We start from the raw sequence: 22,646 nt of genomic DNA on the forward strand, positions 1-22,646 counted from the left end.
ATTGAAAATAGATCATAGAGTGTCTTACTTTCTAGGATATAATACGAAATTAAGAGGCAAAAGGAAGTTAGGAGATTTTGAAAAGCATCTTCATATAAATCTCAGTAATTCTTGCAATTATGTTTGCTGCATTTTGAATGGATCTAGAACAGCCAAGTGGAATATCAATTGTGATAGATGGTATTTCTGACTGTGAATATGCTGAAATATGTAGGCTGGTAATCATTAAGTTGTGATGCTGCTCTTACATAATAAAAATAAGAACATAATAAACTGTGAGCTGAATGGGATGCGTTGTGGGGTGGCTCATCTGTCTTCCACATGTTACAGGTATACATGACTGGTTTCCCGACTGTGCTACCTGTCACAGGTAAATTGAAACTCTCTAAAATGCCCTTGAAACACCCCAACCTTTACCTCTATGGGACCCTGACAGAGGATATGGTTCAGTTCTTAATAACTGCAGCATTGCCTACCTATATTTCAACAATGCTGGCTTCGATGGTTAGGCAAGGAGAGTTATTCCCTGGTGAAATTTTTCTTACTAAAATCTGTGTCAGCATCAGTGTGCTTTTGGATATTGCTGTCTCAGTTAAATAGACCACAGTATTTGTGGGATATGAAGCAGCTGTCTCAGTCATATATTTCTTAGGATGGTGAGGAGATGAAAAGTGATGACAGAAGGAAGAAGGCTAATAGGTGTGAGTAATGGAGGAGATTTAGATGCAACAAACACTGTAAATCAAATATTAATCACAAGCTGCCAGTGATAAATATTCTTTATTTGTTATTATCTCTTTTTCTAAATGAAGCTACTTGTATTCAAGAGTACTGTTCACATATTACTTCTTTGATCACACACTCATGTCTTAGCAATCAAATTAGGAAGAGGCTGATGCTTTGCTTCCAATTAGTTGGAAACATTTTATATTACTAGAAAGCTTGTTGACATCAGTCCACAAGGGACATGTTTATCTTATCATGAAGTAAATTGTAGACAACTTACTATTGTTTCTGAGAATATTATTTAGAAAGATAAGTTATTCACATGGCTTTCCATTGCATCTATATCTCTCTGCAGTGGTAATGAAGACAATTTAATAGATCAAACTATCTAATTTCTGTCACAATCATACCCCAGATTAACTAAAGCCAAATAAGTTTTTTTTTTTTAATGTGACCTGTCTTCATTGTCCTAAAAAACTGGTTCTTGAGTAATCATGTCCAGATTTCTTCTTTGTCAGTTTTCTTAGATCTCATATGACATGAAAAAAATCACTTATTTGTATGTGCTTTTTACATCCCCATATGGGCGACGGACTACAATTACCACTGTGCATATCATTGTTCCTATTTAAGAGCTTAGTGGTGATCCACTGTAACAGGTAAGGCTTCGCCAGTCCAGGAACAAAAACAAAAACAAAAACAAAAAATAATAATATAATCAAAGTCAAGTAGTAATCTTAGAATAATTTAATTTACCTTTGGTTTAAACCTGACCAAGTATAGTCCATGAAATATTGCCCAGGCATCCCCAGAGTAAGTGGTCCAAAGTAGGACATTTTTTTTATTTCTCCATTATTGGCTTTGGAAATACTCTTTCTTTTTTTTAGTTTTATTTATTTATTTTGAGGGGGAGAGAGAGAGAAGAGCATGAGTGGGGGTGGGGGGTTGGGCAGAGAGAAGGGAGAGAGAGAGAAACCCAAGCAGTCTCCATGTCAGTGCAGAGACAAGGTGGAGTTCTAACTCAAGAGCCATGAGATCATGACCTGAGAGGAAATCAATAGTCGAAACCTTAACTGACTGAGCCACCCAGATGCCCCTGGAAATGCTTTTGAGTAGAAATCACTATTGTCTATCTGCTCATAATGTTTTTTGTCAGCTTCTGCCTGGTAAGAACTAGATCAAGAGATGATCTACACAAACATTGCAGTTGATTAATTGACATTCACTGATATGATTTGACTCTGGTCATTTATTAGTTATTTTGTTGCAAGTTTTCCACAGCTGCTGTCTTTGCAAGAAACTTAATTCCTGTTTAGATTTTTAAAGTTAAAAATTCTTATGTGAAACTTAATTATTCAAAATACTCTGTAACTGGGAAAGGCTTCACGGAAGCCTTACAGGTGGCAAGTTAAGCAGACACTGCTAGCTTTTGATGCCATTCCCTGGATATGACCTTCTGATACATATTCAGTCTATAAATGGTCCCTTACCCCCTGAGCCCTGCCCTTCTATTAGGCAGACTCCCTGACTATCAAATGTGTGTGTCACCTTGCTGGTAGAAGAGTATGAGCTACCCAGACTCCTTATGGCACCAATCTCTGCTAGCATTAACCGTGTAGAAAAGATCAGGCAAAAGACTCCAAAGAACTTTAAATGGTAGAGTCCTGACCAGTTTGATTTGGACAATTCTCTCTAAGCATAACACTAGAGAAAGGAACAACATATTCTGGATTAATTGCTACCTCTGGGGCAAGGTGCCATTTTAAAACTCATGGTCACTGAAAGATCAGGGAACTTCACTCCAGTATCAACGTTCCAAACGTAACACTTCAAGATCTTCTGCTGTAGAAGAGGAAGTTATTCTCTGTTCCCAACAATACACTAGGATAGGATGGAAACTGTCTCTTCCACAATATTAAAGATACTTTTCAGAACTTTGAGAGTCCTAGCATAAAGTGTAAGAAGTTGGAGGCATAGTAGTGTATAAATTGGAATTTGGGACAATTTATGCTTACACAGGTGGAATTTTAACCATTGCATTCTGTAAACAAGAATATTTGATTAGTAGTCCCAAAATATGACATAGAATATACCCATTACATTAATATTATGAGTACTCTATAGTTCGTCTTTGTTTTATGTGTGTGTTTGTTTGCTTGTGTTACTTTTATCTGAATGATATTTTACCAGGCACCTTTAGTGGTAAGGAACAGAATTTATTTAAAGTGAAAAATATTAAAACAATCACAGCTACAATAATTTGTTAATGGATATGCAGTATACATAGATATAAATTGTTTCATTATTAACAAGTAAAATGGGTGGGAGAGAGGTAAAAGTGTAGAGATTTTGTATGCAAGTGAAGTTGTTATTATCAACTTAAAATAGACTGTTGTCAGTATAAGACATTTTATGTAAGCTCCATGGTAAGCATATTCAAAGAAAATCTATCAAAGTTTTACAAGGAAAAAAGAGAAAAGAATCAGTCTATCAATACAAAACAAAACAAAACACAATAAAGCACAAAGTAAGATAGCAAGAGAGAAAAACAGGGACAGGGGAGGTAAAAGACAAACAGAAAACAAGTTACAAAATGGCAATAATAATCCTTTCCTATCAATAATTACTTTATATGTAAATGAATTAAACTCCCTAATCAAAAGGCATAAAATGGCTGAATAAATTTTAAAAAGAAGATCCAGCTGTCTACAAGAGCTCACTTTATTTATTTTTTAATGTATTTACTTTTGAGAGAGAGAGAGAGACAGAGCATGAATGGGGGAAGGGGATAGAGAGAGGGAGACACAGAATCTGAAGCAGGTTCCAGACTCTCAGCTACCAGCACACAGCCCGATGCAGGACTTGAACCCACAAACTGTGAGATCATGACCTGAGCCAAAGTCGGAGGCTTAATTGACTGAGCCATGCAGGCACTCCTATAAGAACTCACTTTAGATTTAAATGTAGGCTGAAAATAAATTAATGGACAAATATATTTCATGTAAATGGCAATCAAAAGAAATCAGAAATGTCTATTCTTATAGCAGACAAAATATACTTTAAGTCCAAGCTGTCTCTGGAGACAAATAAGGTTGTTATATAATGATAATTGACACTTGTGTCAATTCAGGAGAAAGATATAGCAATTATAAATACATATACAACTATCATCAGAGTACCTACACGTATAAAGTAAGTATTGACAGATCTGAAGGGAGAAAGTGACAGCAATATGAAACTAGTAGAAGACTTCAATAACCCACTTTCAAAAGTGAATAGAACATCCAGATAGAAAATTAATACAGAAGCAGTGTTCTTAAATAACACCATATTTTATTTTATTTTTCTAATGTTTTATTTATTTTTGAGAGAGAGAGAGAGATAGAGTGCGAGTAGGGAAGGCGCAGAGAGAGCGGGAGACACAGAATCTGAAGCAGGCTCCAGGCTCCGAGCTGTCAGCACAGAGCCTGACACGGGGCTCAAACCCATGAACCACAAGGTCATGACCTAAGCTGCAGCTGGCCGCTCAACCGACTGAGCCACCCAGGTGCCCTATTAACACCATATTTTAAAAGGACCTAATAGACATATATAGAACTTCCCAACCAACAGCAATAGGATACACATTCTTCTTAAGATCACATGGAACATTCTCCAAGATAGATCACATGTTAGGTCACAAAACAAGACTTATCAAATTTAATATCAAATTCATACCAAGTACCTTTTCTGGCCAGAATAGAATAAAACTAGAAATTAATTACAATAAGAAAATAGAAAAATTCACAAATAAGTGGAGACTAAACAATGTTTTCTTGAGCAGTCATTGGGTCAAAAATAAAATTAATTAAATAAATTAATTAATAAAATAAAAAAGGGAATTTCAAAAATATCTTGATACAAATGAACATGAAAACACAACATACCAAAATTTATGGGATATAGCAAAAGCTGTCAGTACTAAGAAATAACAGGTTTATGGCAATAAACAGTTACATTAAAAAAAAAAAAACCCAAAAAACAACTCAAGTATACAACCTAACTTTACACCCCAAGGAACTAGAAAAAGAACAAACCAAGTCCAAAGTTAGTGGAAGGAAGAAGACTAGAGAAGAAATAAAACAACTAGGCAATAGAAAAATAGAAAAAAAATAACAAAACTAGGAATTGGTTTTCTGAAAAAATAAACAAAATCAATAGACCTTAAGCTGGACTGAGGGGGGGGGGAAAAAGAATTAAATAAATAAATTCAGATATCAAAAAGGAAATATTACAATGGATGCTTCAGAAATAAAGTGATCATAAGAGACTATTAGAACAATTTTACGCCAGCAAACTTGATAACCCAGAAAAAATGGGTAAATTCCTAGAAACATACAACCTACCAAGACTGAATCAAGAAGAAAAATCTGAACGCACTAAATCAGATAAGGAAATTGAATCAGTAATCAAAAACGAACAATGAAAAGTCTAGGACCAGATCACTTCTTGGGGAAATCCTATTATTTCTTATTATAATTTTCCTTTATTTATTACTTACTATTACTTACTATTTCCTTTTATAATTTTCCATTTATTGTTTTCAAAGTTGAAACATCTGTTATTTGTGTGGTAGACAACCAGCCTTCCATGACTATGCTTTATACTTCTTATAATTTTTATACACTTTCCATCTCTATCTTTCTGTTCTACTTTCCCTGGTATTTCCATGATTTTACCTTATAAATTCAATTTATTATTGTTATTATTATGTTATTTTAGCAAGAAGTTTTAGCTTTTAAAGGCTATTTCTTCCTTTATTTTTACCTCTCTTTGAATATGCCATACCTTTTCCACTTTTTGAAGATAACATTTAATATATACTTTTAATATCCTTTGGGATGGTCTCCTTGAGTATCTTTTTCTTTTTCTTATTCTGATTTATGCTGATAAATAAAAAACCTTTTATGCACGGTGGTAACTTTTTAAGAAAATATGTGATAATTATTCATAATTTATATTTTTTTCTAATGAGGAAATGAAGTCCTTTCTTCATGGACATGCTTATTTTTAGGAGAGCATTGAGTTTATTTGTTATTCTCACAGGATTGAAATAGAATGATGAGGAGGGTTTTCTTCTGTAATGTCAGTACCCACTAAACTTTTCTGACCCTCCTTGTACTTTTTTTTTTCTTTTTAATTTCCTTAAGTAAGAGCATTGGTCTATTCCTCTCTGAGTAAACTCTAGGCTACACTCCCTGCACTATACATGGAGCCCCGAGGGTAATTGTATATTAAAATAAAACAGCTTTCTGTTAATGCATCCATTTCCATTTCTAATCTCTCCTTCTTTCACTCTTCCTCTCTACCTTCCTCCACTGTTTCTCAGACTCCAAAAACTTTTCCAAAGAAGATTGACTTCATCCTGCTTTCATAACTTCTACTTTCATTTTCCAACACCATTTTATAACTTTTATGTTCCCCAAATCCAGAAATACTTTGTCCACTGCTGACCTTGTCCTGACTCTGCTTATTATTGGTTTATATCTTTTTCTATTTCTTTATATGATTTTAATGAAATTTCAGGAGAGAAGAAAGGCAAGTTCATATGTCAGGTGGAATGTCTTTAAACAAAAGCTCCATAAAGATTTGTGAAATTTAATTTTGGTCTGACAAAACTAGCTATACCTATGATTTTAAAAAATCCCTTTTTTTAAAAAAAACTTTTTAAAAATGTTTTTATTTATTTTTGAGACAGATAGAGACAGAGCATGAGCAGGGTAGGGCAGACAGAGAGGAAGACACAGAATCCAAAGCAGGCTCCAGGCTCTGAGCTGTCAGCACAGAGCCTGATGCGGGGCTCAAACTCACAGACTGTGAGATCATGACCCCAGCCGAAGTCAGGCGCCCGACTGACTGAGCCATCAGGGCGCCCCGAAAAAATCTGTTTAAGGTAGATAAAATAATGAAATAAAACATAAAATCATATATTTTACAAATGTGGCATTTTATTTTAAAGTTTTATGTCTTAATTTACCCTTTGGGTGGTGGGCTTTTCAACATAAATAAAATGACAATATTGTACCCAATCAACACAGAAAGTGTTCCATTTTCTCATCCTTTCTTCATCTATTAAAATGTTTCATACTTTACACACCAGCAATCCTTAATTAATCCATGAGCAAGTCTGTCATTTCTCAAATGAAATTCTAGTCAACAACTTTCCTGGAAAGGTTAAAGAAATGGAGGTGACATGGAGGAAAAGGATTAAAAGAGGCAAAATTTTAATTTTCAACATCAAACGAAAACTTTATTCTCCCCAAATATCTGTACTAATAGATCATATTGGTAACATAAAACAAAAAAAGTAAATATAGAGAGGGAGATTTGAACGCCAAAATGAAGTTTTCATAATTCTCAAAACCTTTAATTTTAAGAAAGCCCACTAGTGACATTATTTTGCAAGTGTTTAATTTAAATATTGATTGACTCCCTAATCCGCAATGTTTCAAGTATTAAGTATTTAAATAACATTCACATAAAGTAGATATTTCAAAACCAACTAACTCTCCAAAATTCTTTTTTATTATGAAATAAAAGGGAAAACCCTCTGGAGATTCTAATACTCCCAATTTTGAAAATGCAGGCAGCATGCAGAGGTAGGTTTTGCTGAGGCTATTATTGTATAGATAATGAGTGCTCTCCAGTACCAACATGTATTTCATAATAGCTCAGAGTTTTAATAGCACAGGAGTGAGTTGTTTGAGGACTGAAGATTTATCTACTCTTGACTGAATGCATATGGAATTTAGCTTTTAGTTTCCATTCAATCTCTTTAACCTGCTCTTGTTTACGGAAAATCTGTCATTCTGTTCTGGTTTGAGGCTTTTTTTTAACTGAATGGCTTATATGCATGGCATGTCATGTTATTCAGTCTTAGTGAATGATAAAGCTCATTAAGGAAGGAATTAAATATATAAACACAAAGAACTGTTACTCTGAAACTCTATTCTGCCAAGGACCAGTTGCCCATTCCTAAAACTTCTTTTTCAATACACATACCTAACCATCTCTATTTTTTCACAAAACTATTTTACTTATATTTACATAATATATCAACACCTTTTCATTTCCTTTTATATTTCCCCTTCAATGAGTGGAAGGAAAGACTACTAATATTCTAGTATAATAGACTTTTAAAATTAACCTTGAGGTCTCCATCACCTTTCTGACTCTAAATACATGCTCAAGAGATAAACATTTGTTTTCAAGGAACGGCGGCAAAATCAAAGCTGTGAGCTGATAGAGGGGCTAGACTTGTGGATCTCTGAGTCCAGAAGAGAAAGGCAATTAGGAATTTGTCTCCTATAAGAAACAAAACATAAATACTCTCCAAAGAGGCAGAAGTCAGGAGTCAGAAGTTATACAGTAATGTCCAGGAGATATACAGAATTCCTGTTTTTAAGTAGGAGCTATCAAAAGAGGCTGAAAGAAAATGCCCAAAGCTCTAGACTAGACCAGCAGGTTTGAAAAAGGAGAAATAGAGTCTCATACACAGCCACTGAATGAAGCCACCACCTAATTGCTATGTGGTCTGTTATATTCCCATCATCAGCTATCACAGAAGTCCAAATTCCCAATATAAGATAAAATTATGGCTTAGATATTTTTGAAAAACAATAACTGGTAGGTGGTCAATCTACCAGATATCAAAATTTATTTATTTTTAAAAAATTTTTAAATGTTTATTTTTGAGAGAGAAAGAGAAACAACATGAGCAGGGGAGGGGCACTGAGTGGGAGACACTGAGTCCAAAGCAGGCTCCAGGCTCCGAGCTGTCAGCACAGAGCCTGATATGGGGCCCAGTCTCATGAGCCATGAGATCATGACATGAGTCAATGTTGGATGCCCAACCAACTGAGCCACCCAGGCATTCTGTGAGATTTATTTACAGGTGTAAGTTTGAAATTGTCTTTAGTAAGTTCAGTTGAATGCCTATTGAATGCCTAGAAACAAACCATACGTGTGTGTGTTTGTGTGTGTGGGTATAGAAAGAGAGAAAGAGGGAGAACACTACAAATTAGTTCATGATTGGTGAACTATTTGATAAACGTTTCTAGAAACACAACATATATGTGCAAACATGAAATCATTCCCTATTATACTTTAAAAAACATGTCCAATTAAAGACTTAATACAGAAATTAAATTTATAATATTTTAATATGGTGCAGTTGAATATGTTTATGATCTGAGGGCACTAAAAATTACATTAAAAGAAACAAAGCCGCAGCAAAAAGTAAAAGAAAGATCCATTTGATTACATATGTGTTAAGTCTATACAGAAAAAGACATTACTGGCTACATTAGTGGAGGAGCCAAGATGGCGGAACAGCATGGAAGTTTTTTTGTGTCTCACGTCCATGAAATACAGCCAGACCAACACTAACCAACCTACACACCTAGAAAACTGATTGGAGGATAAACACAACAATCTGCACAACCTGAACCACAGAATTCAGCAGGTACGTGGCGCGGAGAGGTGAACTTGGGGAGAGAGAAGCTGGTGGTGGGCAGGGAGCCGCTTTTGCAGGAGGAGAGAGGCTGGAGACTGGGGAGGGGGGGAGAATATGGGAAAAGCACCCCTCCCCAAAAGCAGCTGGAGAGAAAGTGGAACATCGGAAACAGCTGCAGGGACTAAACTAAAAAGGGAGAAAGGAGAAAGGAGAGGGTTTAAATTCCATTAAGACTGTAAACAAGGGGAGCGCAAAGGCTGCAACTCCGCAGTTCGTTACCTGGTGGTGCTCTGGTGGGAAGGGCGAATCCCCAGGAACAGAGTGGGGTCCAGGAGGTTCTCGGGCCACACAGGAAAAGCGGTTCCACTGCTGCAAGGACACTTGGTGGAGACTGTTGAAGCCACCTGGTCCCTGCAGACCCCAGAGAATGGCCACATTCGCTGGTGCTGGAACAAGGTCATTAAGGGTGAAGCCTGGTGCCAGATGTGTGTTGTGATTTTCCATAATCCCTGAAAAGCTGCTGCTGCACTATCTTGCAAACTTTTTCTGGCTGGCACCTGGCCGCAATCTGTGGACATCGGCAGCAGCAGGGTCCTGCAAGCATTCCTGGGTGCAGCCGTTATTCAGCCATTGCTTCGTGAGACCCTCCCACAGAGGGGCGGAACGGGTCGAAGCCGCAGTCCTTCACAAGTAAGGGGCCGGGGAAAACAGCCGCATCTGAGACAAAACTCGGCAGAGTGGTGCTGCCTGGGGCCTGGTCACAGAGAGTAAAAAAGCGGGGAGTGGATGAGAGCTGAAGCCAGAGGACAGGTGCGCTATTGCTGATCCAGGAGAACAGACTGGGTGACTGGCTGGCGCCATTTTGACCACTCCTGTGCATGCGCATATGCACCTAGGAGCACCGCAACAATCCGCCCAGTAGGCTAGCAGCGCCATCTAGTGGAGAACGGAGCCATTACACTGAGCCTCACCCAACTGGGCCAACCTCACTCTTCAAGAACACAAGTCTCACTGCAGGCTTAGTTTATAGGTTATAAAGTGCTACATACTCCGACTTCTAGGGGAAAACGAAGTAATTTCAGTCCTATTTCAATCTGTTAGCAGGTCCATCTGTTCAATTTTCTTTCTTTTTTTTTCTTTTTCTTTTTTTCTCTTTTACACTACTTTTCTTTTTCATGAATACAGAATGAAAAAATTCAGTTTTATTTTCAATTTTTATTAAAACTATTTTTCGTTAATTTTTTACTATATTTTTTACTTTTGTGTAATTTTTCAAATTCTTTCTTACTTCTATCATTTTATTTCAGTCTACTTCAGTGTATTCACCTTTTCAAATATTCAAATGATTTTTTTTCTTTCTTTTTCTTTTTCTGTTTTTTGTTTCTTTTTCTTGAATGCAGAAATAGAAAAAATTCATTTTTACTTTCAATTTCTATTAAAATGTTTTTAATTTTTTACTATATTTTTTGCTTTTATGCAATTTTTTTCAAATTCTATTTTGCTTCCATCATTTTACTTTAGTCTACTACAGTGTATTCACTTTTTAAAATTTTCAAACGATTTATTTTCTTTCTTCTTGTTTCTCTTTCTCATTTCCTTTCTTCCTCTTGAATAGAGAAAGAAGAAAAATTCATTTTATTTTTAATTTTTATTAAAAATATATTTCTTTAATTTTTTCTACTATATTCTTTACTTTTGTGGAATTTTTTCAAATTCTATTTTACTCCCATCATTTCATTTTAGTCTACTTCAGTGTATTCACTTTTTCAAATTCTCAAACGATTTCCTGTCCTCCCCCCCCCTTTTTTTCTCTAATCTGCCAAACAACTTTTAACACCCAGACCAAAACACACCTAGGATCTAGCATCATTTATTAGATTTTGTGTGTGTGTGTATGTGTTTAATATTTTAATTTTAATATTTTTTTTTAATTTTAACTTTTTTTACTTCAATTTCTCTACCTCATTAATTCCTTTTCTTCCTTCAAAATGACAAAATGAAGGAATTCACCCCAAAAGAAAGAGCATGAAGAAATGACAGCCAGGGACTTAACCAGCACAGATAAAAGCAAGATGTCTGAACCAGAATTTAGAATCACAGTAATAAGAATACTAGCTGGAGTCAAAAATAGATAAGAATCCCTTTCTGCAGAGATAAAAGAAGTAAAAACTAGTCAGGATGAAATAAAAAATGCTATAACTGAGCTGCAATCACAGATGGATGCTGTGGTAGCAAGCATGGATAAAGCAGAATTGAGAATCAGCAATATAAAGGACAAACTTATAGAGAATAATGAAGCAGAAAAAAAGAGGGAGATTAAGGCAAAAGAGCACGATTTAAGAATTAGAGAAATCAGTGACTCATTAAAAAGGAACAACATCATAATCATAGGGGTCCCAGAAGAGGAAGAGAGAGAAATAGGAGTAGAAGAGTTATGTGAGCAAATCATAACAGAAAACTACCCTAACCTGGGGAAAGACACAGACATCAAAACCCAGGAAGCACTGAGGACCCCCATTAGATTCAGCAAAAACCGACCATCAACAAAGCACATCATAGTCAAATTCACAAAATACTCAGGTAAGGAGAGGATCATGAAAGCAGCAAGGGAAAAAAGTCCTTCACCTACAAGGGAAGACAGATCAGGTTTGCAGCAGACCTATCCGCAGAAACTTGGCAGGCCAGAAAGGAGTGGCAGGAAATATTCAATGTGCTGAATCAAAAAAATAGGCAGCCAAGAATTCTTTATCCAGTAAGGCTGTCATTCAAAATAGAAAGAGAGATAAAAAGTTCCCCAGACAAACAATTAAAGGAGTTTGTGACCACTAAACCATCCCTGCAAGAAATTTTAAGGCAGACTCCCTGAGGGGAGAAAAGATGAAATATATATCCATATATATATATATATATATATATATATATATGTATATATATATATATATACCCAAAACAACAAAGATTAGAAAGGACAGACAATACCACCAGAAACTCCGACTCTACAAGCATCATAATGGCAATAAATTCATATATTTCAGTACTCTAAATCTCAATGGACTCAATGCTCCAATCAAAAGACCTAGGGTAACAGAATGGGTAAGAAAACAAGATCCATCTATATGCTGTTTACAGGAGACCCACTTTAGACCTAAAGACACTTTCAGATTGAAAATAAGGGGATAGAGAACCATCTATAATGCTAATAGTCAACAAAAGAGAGCCAGAGTAGCCATACTTGTATCAGACAATCTAGACTTTAAAAATAAAGACTGTATCAAGAGATGCAGAAGGACATTATATCATAATCAAGGGGTCTATCACCAAGAAGACCTACAATTGTAAACATCTATGCGCCAAATGTGGCATCACCCAAGTATATAAGTCAATTAATCACAAACATAAAGAAACTCATCAATAGTAATACCATAATAGTAGGAGACTTCAACACCCCACTCACAGCAATGGACAAATCATCTAATCAAAAAATCAACAAGGAAACAATGGCTTTGAATGACACACTGGACCAGATGGACTTAACAGATATATTCAAACATTTCATCCTAAAACAGCAGAACATACATTCTTCTCCAGTGCACATGGAATGTTCTCCAGAATAGACCGTATATGGGGCACAAATCAGCCCTAAGTAAGTACAAAAAGATCGGGACATACCGTGCATATTTTCAGACCACAATGCTATGAAACTCAAAATCAACCACAAGAAAAAATTTGGAAAGGTAACAAATACTTGGAGACTGAAGAACATCCTACTAAAGAATGAATGGGCTAACCAAGCAGTTAAAGAGGAAATTAAAAAGTATATGGAAGTCACTGAAAATGATAACACCACAACCCAAAACCTCTGGGACGCAGCAAAGGCGGTCATAAAACGAAAGTATATAACAATCCAGGCCTTCCTAAAGAAGGAAGATCTCAGGTACACAACCTAACCTTATGCCTTAAAGAGCTGGAAAAAGAACAGCAAATAAAACCCAAAAGCAGCAGAAGACAAGAAATAATAAAGATTCGAGCAAAAATTAATGCTATGGAAACCAAAAAAACAAACAAACAAACAAAAAAACCCAGTAGAACAGACAGATCAAAGAAACCAGAAGCTGGTTCTTTGAAAGAATTAACAAAATTGATAAATCCCTAGCCAGTTTGATCAAAGAGAAAAAGGAAAGGACCCAAATAAATAAAATCAAGAATGAAAGAGGAGAGATCACAACCAACACAGCAGAAATATAAACAATAATAAGAGAATATTATGAGCCATTATATGCCACTAAAATGGGCAATCTGGAAGAAATGGATAAATTCCTAGAAACATATACACTACCAAACTGAAACAGGAAGAAATAGAAAATTTGAACAGATCCATAACCAGTAAGGAAATTGAAGTAGTCATCAAAAATCTCCCAAAAAATAAGAGTCCAGGGCCAGATGGCTTTCCAGGGGAATTCTACCAAACATTTAAGGAAGAGTTAACACCTATTCTCTTGAAACCATTCCAAAACATAGAAATGGAAGGAAAACTTCCAAACTCTTTCTATGAAGCCAGCATTACCTTGATTCCAAAAGCAGACAGAGACCCCACTAAAAAGGAGAACTATAGACCAATTTCCCTGATGAACATGGATGCAAAAATCCTCAACAAGATATTAGCCAGCCGTCTCCAACAATACATTAAAAAAATTATTCACCACGACCAAGTGGGATTTATACCTGGGATGCAGGGCTGGTTCAATATCCACAAAACAATTAACATGATTCATCACATCAATAAAAGAAAGGACAAGAACCATATGATCCTCTCAATAGATGCAGAGAAAGCATTTGACAAAATACAGCATCCTTTCTTGATAAAAACCCTCAAGAACCTCGAGAACATAAAAGCCATATATGAACGACCCAATGCTAATATCATCCTCAATGGGGAAACACTTAGAGCTTTCCCCCTAAGGTCAGGAAAAAGACAGGGATGTCCACTCTCACCACTGTTATTCAACATAGTATTGATAGTCTTAGCCTCTTCAATCAGACAACCCAAAGAAATAAAAGACATCCAAATTGGCCAGGAGGAGGTCAAACTTTCACTCTTAGCAGATGACATGATACTCTATATGGAAAACCCAAGATTCGATAAAAAAACTGCTAGAATTGATTCATGAATTCAGCAAAGTTGCAGGATAGAAAATCAACGCACAGAAATTGGTTGCATTCCTATACACCAACAATGAAGTGACGGAAAGAAAAATCAAGGAATCGATCCCATTTACAGTTGTACCAAAACCCATAAAATACCTAGGAATAAATCTAACCAAAGAGGTGAAAAATCTATACACTGAAAACTATAGAAAGCTTACGAAAGAAATTGAAGATACAAAAAAATGGAAAAAGATTCCATGCTCCTGGATAGGAAGAACAAATATTGTTAAAATGTTGATACTACCCAAAGCAATCTACATATTCATTGCAATCCCTATCAACATAACACTTGCATTCTTCACAGAGCTAGAACAAACCATCCTGAAATTTGTATGGAACCGGAAAAGACCCCGAATAGCCAAAGCGATCTTGAAAAAAGAAAACCAAAGCAGGAGGCATCATAATCCCAGACTTCAAGCTATACCACAAAGCTGTAATCATCAAGACAGTATGGTACTGGCACAAGAAGAGACACTCAGATCAATGGAACAGAATAGAGAACCCAGAAATGGACCCACAAACGTATGGCCAACTAATCTTTGACAAAGCAGGAAAGAATATCCAATGGAATAAAGACAGTCTCTTCAGCATTTGGTGCTGGGAAAACCGGACAGCGACATGCAGGAGAATGAGCCTGGACCACTTTCTTACACCAGACAGAAAAATAACCTCAAAATGGATGAAATACCTCAATGTAAGACAGGAAGCCATCAAAATCCTCGAGGAGAGAGCAGGCAAAAAACCTCTTTGATCTTGGCCGCAGCAACTTCTTACTCAACATATCTTCAGAGGCAAGGGAAACAAAAGCCAAAATGAACTACTGGGACCTCATCAAAATAAAAAGCTTGTGCACAGCTAAGGAAACATTCAGCAAATCTAAAAGGCAACCGACAGAATGGGAGACAATATTTGCAAATGACATATCAGATAAAGGGTTAGTATCCAAAATCTATAAAGCACTTATCAAACTCAACACCCAAAAATCAAATAATCCAGTGAAGAAATGGGCAAAAGACGTGAATAGACACTTATCCAATGAAGACATCCAGATGGCCAACTGACACATGCAAAAATGCTCAACATCACTCATCATCAGGGAAATGCAAATCAAACCCACCATGAGATACCACTTTACACGTGTCAGAATAGCTAACATTAACAACTCAGGCAACAATAGATGTTGGCGTGGATGTGGAGAAAGAGGATCTCTTTTGCATTGTTGGTGGGAATGCAAGCTGGTGCAGCCACTCTGGAAAACAGTATGGAGGTTCCTCAAAAAGCTAAAAGTAGAACTACCCTATGACCCAGCAATTGCACTACTAGCCATTTATCCATGGGATACAGGTGTGCTGTTTTGAAGGGACACATGCAGCCCTATGTTTATAGCAGCACTATTAATAGCCAAAGTATGGAAAGAGCCCAAATGTCCATCGATGGATGAATGGGTGAAGAAGATGTGGTATATGTAGACAATGGAGTATTACTCGGCAATCAAAAAGAATGAAATCTTGCCATTTGCAACTACGGGGATGGAACTGGAGGGTATTATGCTAAGTGAAATAAAGACAAAAATCATATGACTTCACTCATATGAGGACTTTAAGAGACAAAACAGATGAACATAAGTTAAAGGAAACAAAAATAATATAAAAACAAGGAGGGGGACAAAACAAAAAAGACTTATAAATATGGAGAACAAACTGAGGGTTACTGGGAGGTTTGTGCATATGGAAAAAATGGGAAAGCACGCTCTAGAGAGAACACTGAAAATATTGCTGGACAGCTTTTGCCAAAGAGATTTAATGTGTTATACTTGGAGTCAATCAAACATCTCAGCAGAAATCAAGAATGGAGACGTGGTTATCCAGAAAATTTCTGTGGAAGACCCACATGTCAAAAGTTTGAACCTCCCTGAATTGCATGGAAGATGGACAGGTTTTGAGAATTTTATAGCAAAAGAAATGTTGCCAGCTTGGGCTGAAAGAGACAGAGAAAGGATGAAATCAAGAAAGAATGACTCTGAAGGCGGAGCCACAGATGCAGAAGACTGAGCTAAGGCCTCATCTTGGGTAAGAGGGCAAGGCTGTCATCACAACAGGACCAAAGGAGAGTCTGTTTGCACCTTCCCAGAAGGATCCAAAATCCTTCTGATTTGGGCTTTCCTGATAAATAGTGGAACAGAAAAATGTTCCTTAAGACATAAGGAGGAGGTCTCGAGAAAAATGACCCTGATTTGAGCTTATATTTTATTCCTGGTAATAGCAACATTATTTCTTCAAGAGCATTTAAACTGTTATTCAACCAAATACAACATATTTTCTTTAAAAATAAAGATAACATAAATATGCATTATTTACATTATTTAGAGAAATACAAAATAAACATTGAATTATTACCAATTGTTATCAGAGTTTAATTTTCTTAGTTTCATTTTCTAGACTAAAATTATTTTATTTTGTAATGAGAAAAACATTTTTATTTATACGAATATATTATATTTATATTATATTACATTATACCAAATATCACATTATATTAATCAGTTTTTTTTGTGTGTGTGTGTGTGTGTGTGTGTGTGTGTGTCTGATCCATTAGAGTATTAGTGTGGAAAGTGCAATGACCTTATGCAAAAATCCTGATTTCTGGATTTATTGCTGCCTCTTAATATTTGGACCTTGGACAAGCCACTTAACCTCTCCAAGGCTATTTCCTGCCCTACATACCTCACAAAGTAGGTGTAAGAATCAAATGAGATTATTTATGAAGGGTCTGTAATTCTCAGTATAAACGTCAGGAATAATTATTGCAAAAATAATTTTAACACAATTCCAAGATTCATATACATGAGTAATGTGCACTTTTTACTAGATATTTTAAAGTTTTTAAACTGTCATTTATCCTACAAAACATATTTGTATTTTCTCATAATAAAGCATCACATTTCTATAGGATTCTGGAGAAATAACCAATAGATCATGGATGTTTATATTTAGGTGAAATGTCATGCCATCTATCTGTAACTAAGAGAATTTGAAAATTTATTTCAAATTAACAAATGTCATGTTTGGTGCAAAGATTGTAACTATTAAACGCTGACATTTTGAAGCAAATTATTTGCTCTTGATGCTATCTTTGGAACTTATTAACATTTGGAGAATTTGATTCTTATTATTTGTTATTGTAATTTGTTTTGATTTGGTTTGGTTTCATTATAAAGAAACTTATCTGTAATTTACCTTTTTGGAAAGGAAATATTCCAGTCTCTATTGCATCATATGAAAGCTTGAGCTTCAGTCCTGAAAGTAATTAATGTAAAATTTGGACTCCATTTTTCAAAAGCCCTCACAAGTCCTGAGCAACAATGGGAGGTGAGGGAGAGAGGCTGGATTCCTCTTTGAGACCCAAGTGCAAAACAGGACATACACCTACACTTTTATATCTCAGGAATTTATATTTTGTATGTGACTTCTTTCATAGTTTTCTCATGAATTCAGGACAAGAAAAAGGAAAGGATGTATAGCTGTAAAAGCTGAAAGTGCTAACTAATCTTTTATATAGTATAACACCAAAAAGAGTTCTTCGAGAATACTAGAAGTTCCATAAATGCTTTCTGAATGAATTATGGAATTAAGGAAATTAAAAGAAAACACTGGAAGGGAAGGTACAAAGTACAAATCAAGCTAAAATTTATCTTAAATTCTTATTTATTAACTTCTGGCAGGACACATTTTATATCAATGAGACAATATGATGGTGTGCGGTTTATACAAGAATTTGGTTTGTTGTTTGTCTAGCTGCAACTAAGTGGAAAAATAAAGTTATTATAGTATTTTTAATATTTCATCTATGGCCAACCATCATATCTATGCCTGAATAAAAATGAGTGACAAAATTTTACAAACAATTGATAGTACAGTCTTTGAGTACTAATGTGGATTACCTGTCTGTAAATAATCTAGACTATTTGATCATATATTCAAGATAGTGTGGAGTGCCTGGGTGGCTCAGTCGGTTGTGCATCCAACTTCGGCTCAGGTCATGATCTTGTGGTTTGTGAGTTCGAGCCCCATGTCGGGCTCTGTGCTGATAGCTTGGAACCTGGACCCTGCTTCAGATTCTGTCTCCCCCTCTCTCTGCCCCTCCCCCGCTTGTGCTCAGTCTCTCTCTGACTCTCAAAAATGGATAAATGTGAAAGAAAAATTAAGATAGTATACTGAGCTCTGACGTGTATTTGTAGAAAAGTTTTTTTGGAAATATGTGGCCATTGTTATCAGAGTAACATTAAGTCATAGAGTGATTTGTTCTTTCTCTATGTATGTTGTTCTACCCATGCTTATTATTTCATGTATATAGCATATATTTGCCCTATTAATATCAATGAATTTACATGATTCTTATATTTGATTCTATTATCAATTAAATATTGGAGTCCATAAAATTAATAACAGATTGAAGTTACCCCCTTAAAAAGAAAAAAATCACATGTAGTCTTTACAAATTTTCATAGACTATAATAACATGTTTACTCTAAGACAGCCAATTTACCTCATAATTTGTTATTTTTTAATTATTATTACTGCCATGGTGGCCAGGTGCCACAGTCATCTTATGCACATCTACACTGCATTCCTAGCAGCCACTGATGTTAATTTAAGTAATCATGAGTAACTGCAAAACACAAATTAACTCTCCCAGTTACCACCACATACCAGGAGAAGGTTTTATGTGTGCTCTTCACATAGGCACAATCCAATCTCAGGATCCCATTTTGAGCGTCTGTCACAATAAGTGCATTGATAAGGTTCCTGGCTGACCTTGAAAGAGGAGGAGTCTGTCTTCTAGTTAATATTTTTCATTTTTTCAGGCCTAAACATAGGCAATTACAGAGGCTTTACCTGGGAGGCCTTCTGGGGAAGAGCTGCTCATCCCACTTAGACTTGGTGCATGGCCAATGAATGCACTATTGTCTAAGAGGGAGAAGTTGAGTCAGGACTCAAGGCATTTCAAGTCTCATGGCTGGCATATTTTTCTACCAAGGAGAAGTGTTCACTCCTTCATGTGTCAGTGGAATATTTTGCAATCTCAATTCAAGGGTCATATCTATCTATCTATCTATCTACCTATCTACCTATCTATTTATTTATAAACTTTAAATTTATTTTTGAGAGAGAAAGCATGAGAGGGAAAGAGTCAGAGAGAAAGGGGAACAGAGGATCTAAAGCAGGCTCCATGCTGATATCAGTGAGCTCAATGTAGGGCTTGGGGCTTAAACTAAGGAACCACAAGATAGCATATCTGAGCTGAAGTCAGATGCTCAACCTACTGATCCACCCAGGTGCCCAAGGGGTCACCTTCATTTAAAAGTCTCTCCCAATCCATGAGCTATCCCCACCTCCCATGGAAACAATGACTTCTGCTTATATTTATCAGAGTTTAAACATGGAAACCACAGCCATTATAGATATTGCAAGCAGGAAGAGTTCATACAATGAATGGTCTATCTATACATGATTGCAAAGGCTAAAACTAAGAGGATCACCAAGACATCTATTAGCTATCGAGCTCACAGTTGACTTTCAGCAAGTTTCAGGAACTACTACAGAAAACTGCTGTTGTTGGTCATGGTTGCCTCACCAACAGAGGAAGGGGGTTCACAGAGTACATATATAGGTCACAACAATATGTCTGCCAAAGCCCATACGCCTGCCACCAAATGTTGGTGGAGTATGGGTGAAGCTTGTGCTCTTTGCTGGTCAGTGGCACATGGTGAACTGGCATCTGGCTAGAGGAAACAAGATGAAGGTGCTGGAAGCTTCTATTGAAATTGATGTACTTTGAGGGTGCCTGGGTGGCTCACTTGGCTAAACGTCTGACTCTTGATTTCAGCGCAGGTCATGATCTCCTGGGTTCATGAGAGCAAGCTCCACATTAGGATCTGTGCAACAGCGTAGAGTCTGCTTGGGATTCTCTCTCTCAGTCTCTCTCTGCCCCTCACCTGTTCGTGCTCTATCTCTCTCTCTCTTAAATAAACTTAAAAAAAAAAAAGACATCCATGTACTTTGAGGATATGTTTATTCATATTATTCCCGCATGCTAAGGAACTTTAACATCTTTTTCAACTTAGTTGTTCAGATAATTTTTTATTAATGTAAATTAAATAATTGTGTAATGCTTTGTTTGATTCACCCTTGCTGGTCATAGTTGTATCTATCATCCATCCCTCTACGTATGCTGAATATACAAACAAAATAATTATGTGCCCTTGAAATCAACTTTTAATCTCTGCCCCTCCAAGAAAAAAAAAAAAAAAACAAGCAAAGAAATGCTGATTCTATTAGGTTTCCTTTCATAGAGTGTAATTCTGTGATGTTATCAAAACCTACTATATTCTACTGAGTAGTCTGGCCCACATTCTGTATTCAGAGGAATCACTGCCACATTTTAACATTGTGGCTTCAAAAACTAATGGCAGCATCTTGAAATTCATCTATTTTGAAACTTCAACAAATATGCCAGAATTAAATTTAAAAAAAGGAGAAACTGATACAAGCAGCATTGCATTTTTTTAAAAAGTAAAATATAGTTATAATTTGAACCTGGCTAAAGATCTAAAGCTTGCTCTGGCAAAATGATAAACAATTTTTTATTGGTTCCAACCATTTACATTAAAATGAAATAAAATACAATCTGGCTTATGGTAAGCTAATATATTTTGTTTTATAATATGTAGTATTATAAATCTTTAAAACCATGTAACATCAAAATTTTAATGTAGACATTTTATTTTATACACTTCTAAATTTGCTAATACTATGATTGAAATATCTGGACCTGGTTAAATCTACTTTTCTATTCGTTATGCTACTTAATTTTACCACCAGATAAAAACTGAAATGTTTTTTTTTTCTTATTGGCATAATAATTAAGTTATCTTTCCTTAAAAACTACAATGCATTCACCTTATATTATTTAATAACTCAGTGACCTTGCAAATCTCCTCTTTAAAAGAGACATATTTTTACTTATGCTTTGTGAAAATGGATATTCTTCATTAGTAAAATTAATCACAAAAGTGCACTAATGCAATAACAAACTTGACCTGATTTTTTGAAATATGGGATACTTCTGGGTAAATGTCCCAAGAAATGTGAGTCAGTTGAACACGCTCACCTTCTTGGCAAGCATTTTAATAATACAATTTTCTCCTTTGCTCCATTCAAAGCTCTACTTCTCTTGCTATTAAATTATACTTTTGGCTCATTGAAGTGTTTATGAATCAGCATTACTTTAAGTCAATCTGTCTCCACTAGCATTAGTTTTAAATATAGAATTTCAGTGAGTAGAAAAATAATAGTTGAATGTGAATCAAAAGTTACAAATATAAATTATTAATCCTATCTCTTTTACAGTCTTTGGTTTTTCCTCTTGAGTCCTTGATAGTTTCAAGAGTGATAAAATAGCCGTATTTCTAAGTGTACTAGTGTAGGAAAAATGCTACACTTAAGATTTCTAAATATGTAATGGATAAGGATAGTGTAAGTAATCCTTGGTTTTTGTTCAACTGAAAACAGAGTGCATATTTCTTAAAGAAAAATAATCTTAAATACATTTTTTGAGAGTACACTTTAAATAAAACTGGAGATTTATACGTTAATAAAATAATTGCATATATATCCAAATTATATGTTTTTAATTCTCAGATTATTGATTTTTTACCAGAATTGTATATAGAGAGACTTTTCTTTCAAATTAAACTCAGTTTTAGGACAGTAATAGCAGTTATCATTTTTACTAGTCCTATCATAGAATATTGATGAGCTACGGTCAAATTTCAATTAAAAACTTATCTTCTTAAACTCCCCACCTGCTATTGGCTTTTCTCTTACTTTATTTTAATTAATTAGTTTGTTGTAATTTGCATTATAAGTGTACCAAAAACTGAAGTTACCCTTTATTCTACCTACTTGCAACAGGATTTATTTAAATTTTTTTTTTTCAACGTTTATTTATTTTTGGGACAGAGAGAGACAGAGCATGAACGGGGGAGGGGCAGAGAGAGAGGGAGACACAGAATCGGAAACAGGCTCCAGGCTCTGAGACATCAGCCCAGAGCCCGACGCGGGGCTCGAACTCACGGACCGCAAGATCGTGACCTGGCTGAAGTCGGACGCTTAACCGACTGCGCCACCCAGGCGCCCCTCAACAGGATTTATTTTAAAAT

The sequence above is a fragment of the Leopardus geoffroyi genome, chromosome C3, assembly GCF_018350155.1.
Source record: "Leopardus geoffroyi isolate Oge1 chromosome C3, O.geoffroyi_Oge1_pat1.0, whole genome shotgun sequence".
In the NCBI taxonomy this organism is placed as follows: Eukaryota; Metazoa; Chordata; class Mammalia; order Carnivora; family Felidae; genus Leopardus; species Leopardus geoffroyi.